Below are 4369 nucleotides of genomic sequence, written 5' to 3' on the forward strand. Positions count from 1 at the left end.
GAGAGGAATCTATCTGTCCAACTCAAGAATCTGCACAGAATCTCGAACAGCACCGCTTGTTTAATCCATGAGGTAGCATGCTCTTGTTCTGTTTCAAGTTTTAAATAATTCACAATTTTAGTCTTCGTATCATCCACACTGAAAAATGAAATGCCAATCTTCAAAACAGACAAGTTTGACGGAAAAATTCCTGAAAAGATACACCTAAAGAAGGTCGTAGATAACATCGACTGAAACGTTGTGCAAATAATGCTGGCAATGAGAACAGTAGTCCGAAAAATCCAAATAATATAAAAATAATGTTTTTTATTCTTTTAAATGAAATTTGATAAGTGGTATTATTTGGGTTATTCATTATAGGCGATATTAAATAAAAATAAAATAAGAAATATAATTACTTCAGAATTTTCACTGATAATGGCTGACGAAACAAGAATAATCGACTCCCATTGATTGGATTAAGTTCGAAATTTTGTATAGATTTCTACGAGTTTGAGGTTGAATTGTCCAAAATATTGTGAGACGATATATTCAAGATATACGATACAATCATGTTGACACACCCATTCCTGCCAGATCACCAAAGTTAAGCAACAATGAGCCTGGCCAGTACCAAATGGATGACTATTTGGGAAGGCTAGGCGCTGTATGTACTGTGCAGTCATAAGAAGTTTCCAGGTTTGTATCTGGAGGCACATTAATTCACTCGGAGCGGTGCACTCCTTGTCTTAGACATGCATCTAAGAGAAGGTAACTCTGATGACATTGGATGACTATGGAGGAGGATGAATCTCTAGCAGATTAACGGTTCTATGGTATTAAGAGTTACGTTATTCGACTGCAGCTATGTAGATGATCTAAGGACAACGGATAGGTGCAAACAGGTCAGTTGGATTCCACTGCGCTGGGGAAGGTAATGGCAACCCCACCCCATGTATTCTGCCAAATTCAAAATCATGTGATGTCTTCAGAGGAATTGGACCAACAATGGACCGAAGCGTATGGAGAACACTAACCATGATTACATCTACGACATGAACATGCCACAATACAAGAAGAAGAACATTCAAGATGAGAATAGTAGTCCGAATAATCCAAACTACACATTACAAATTAATGTTTAATAGTAAATAATTCAGAGAACTTCCACCATTACTAACCAGTAGAGTGTTATTGGGCATGTATATTCAGTGTGATGACGTATGAAAGTGAAATCTGACCAATAATGGTTGAGGACATTTATATGAGAATGATATGATGAATGTGAAATATGAGTCTTAAAGACTTGGCTCTGGTGATCTCAAAGGAAAATTAAATCTGGACAGCACAAGAAATGTGTGCAGATTAGGAGACTTTGATGTTATAGCCTTCATTGAAAAAATGGATGAGAATTCTTGGGTCATAAGCTTTAGAACATTTAAGATGGCAGGTTTAGTTCACAAGGGAAGCTTAAGGAACGCATGAAGCAGTAATCAGAATGAACTTGAGAGGAAGAGGGATGAATAAAGACCTGTCCAGAGTTAGGTTAGATTCGAAGTCAAGTTGTTACTTTATCCATCCTACCACGGGTCCTTGCAGATAGATAAAGTACTTGGTAAAATTCAGATGTAAGTGACACTTTTCTGAAGGTCGAAGGTTCAATCCTTAGTGTAGGCAATACTCAGAATTGCTAATTATTTAGGACTTCTACCCAGTTATGGGTGACGGAATGAGAGCATGCTACTCTCGTGGATTAATTCCATTCAAAATTGTGTGTAGATTCTCAAGATTTCTGAGTTTGACAAGATACACCAGAAGAAGGTCGAAGGTTAGATAGACTGAAACGTAGTGAAAATAACATCTATGTTGAAAACAGTAATCTGAATAATTCAACTAATGCAAAAAATCCTTTTATGTATTATTTTTATTGTTTTGGAACCTTTTGTGATGAGTTTTCATTATTTATGTATCAATTCCTCATCTCAAAAATTCAGAAACATAAAAAAAATATGTGTAGAATTGTTTTCGTCTGTAGCCATCACACTTCTTGAGTATAAAGTTTATACGAGCAAGCATAAATACTGCTGGTTTTACTGTGGTCAGCAAAGTAATATTCACGTCTGCCATTATGCTTCGTGTATATGAGTGCATATTTATTGATGAAGACTAATATTTAATCAACAATCATCTCGATTGGACGATCAATACAAAAATCATCTCAAGTTTCTCACAATAAATGTCTTTCAATTGTCTTTTGTTTACTGTGTGAACTTCAGAAGACTGCGAATTTCGACCTCGCTTGCATCAGTTGTCTTTTTAAGAGGCAGACGCTGCATCTTTACTTTTGGACTGTGCTATTATCAGTCAGAAGGGGTAGACCACCTTCTCGACTGAGTCAATCCTCATTTTCTTCTCATTCAAAGTGCTCTCTTTTGGGGAACTTGATATCGTCTATATTAGAAATCGATTTCATGCCTAACTCTATGCTCCAATCACCGGTTGCTCTCAGTAAAACATTCACAGAAAGAACTCACCTAGTTATAACTGTTATGGAGTCCATGACATGAATAGCGCAATTAGTGCAGGATGTCATTGAGTGCGATGGGGGGGGGGATCAAAAGGTTAAAACTCATCAAACCTGCGGACACAGCTCTGACGTGTTGTAAACACACCCCATCCTCAAGTATAAAAAGGATTGAGCACACGTGCTTAGACAGTTTAGAGTTCAGTTCGAGTTTGAGAGTCTGCAGTCGTCAGTTATGCTGAGATGAGAGATTTCTAATGGAGGTAGTGATGTATGGCAAATGAATCAATAAAGAAATTCACACCCTCCTTCTAAGGATAGGCAGGGAACAAGGGTGCAACTTCAACCGTTAAGCAAATAAGGTTTCAGAGAAATGAGATTTGCATCTCTTTTTATGAGCTTTTGTTCCAGTCAAGAGATGTGGAAACAAGATATAAAGGTACATTATGTTTCATTCTTATAAACCCCTCAAAAGAGCTGATGCACCGTAAAAATGAACATTGACTCAAAATAAACAGATACACCATCTCCCTGTCCACACATACATAACATAACCACTACAAAGAATATTCCTTTCTTTTCCATTGTACCCCCCTCCCCCCTCTCCAAGAAAAATAATGCAAATGAGACTTCATTACAAGAACTTCCCATATGTGGAGCACAATAGTACAGAGCTGTTTTCCAGCAGACTCCAACTCCTGCAATCTTTTTAAATTCGTTTTCACATTCCAATCATAGCGCTAAAAACCAGAAGTAGCTCCCATACTTACAAAGCTGTTTAAACGTTTTTCTAAAGAGAATTACTTCCCAACACCCTGATAAACCTCATCAGTATGCTCTGTATTTAAGAATTCAAGTGATTCGTCATCTTCTTCTCAGTACGGACCAATAAGTCTTCTGTATGTCATGAGTAAGATGCTGGAATCTGTGTTAAATAGAGAAGTAGTCAATCATCTCAGCAAAAAAAAAAACATCATAGGCACATGCAATATGGTTTCCATTCTGCTAGATCTACAGAAAATAGTCTTATGGTTATATCTCATAGGATTAGCAAATCTCTCGATGGAAGCTTCCTTTCTAGGGCAATTGCTCTTGGCATATCAAAGGCCTTCGATAGGGTATGGCATAAAGGCATCACAAGATCTCCAGCTACGGTATAGCTGGAAATGTCTTCTCAATTATTAAATCATTTCTCTCTGATAGGTTCATAAGAGTAGTGGTTGATGACCAGACATCAGAAGCTCACAGTATTAATGCTGGAAACCCTCAGGGGTCTATCCTGGGATCAACTCTCTTCCAGACCTACATCTATGATCTTCCAAATCATATCCTAAGATCATTCATAGACATTTATGCAGATGACACTACCATCGTGAAAGATTGGCGAGGGGGGACCAGAGATTGGAGTTCAGACGAGCATCTGCCATGGAAATAACGATAAAACAAGGACAGGCTCGCAACGTCTCTTCTGTGGTTGTGAGAGGTTGCAGGGTAGAGAAAAGGGCATCCCCCACTAAGCCACGAAGTCTATTTTGTACTCTGTCAAGGCAGATATGGCAACAGTATTCCATCCTTGGACGTACTTGGCTTTATATATTAAAAAAATGTCAAATTTCAACAAATACCTGTCTCGTTCTCAAAATTAGTCCCAATCCTCTCTTTGCATTTACCATTATTATATCGCTAATAATACGGTGCAATAATAACAAATAATAACTGGCTTGTTAGAAGCAAAGTTTGATTTGTCAGCTTGAATGTAATTTGTGTCTTTCAAAATCTGACATATCTTTGTTAGATATTCTAATTTTGTCACAAACACACAATTGTTATTCTAAGTTCAGTGAAAACAAACACATCTTGTCAATG

This window comes from Euprymna scolopes, chromosome 14 (assembly GCF_053919585.1).
Source record: "Euprymna scolopes isolate OS-2025 chromosome 14, ASM5391958v1, whole genome shotgun sequence".
Classification (NCBI taxonomy): Eukaryota; Metazoa; Mollusca; class Cephalopoda; order Sepiida; family Sepiolidae; genus Euprymna; species Euprymna scolopes.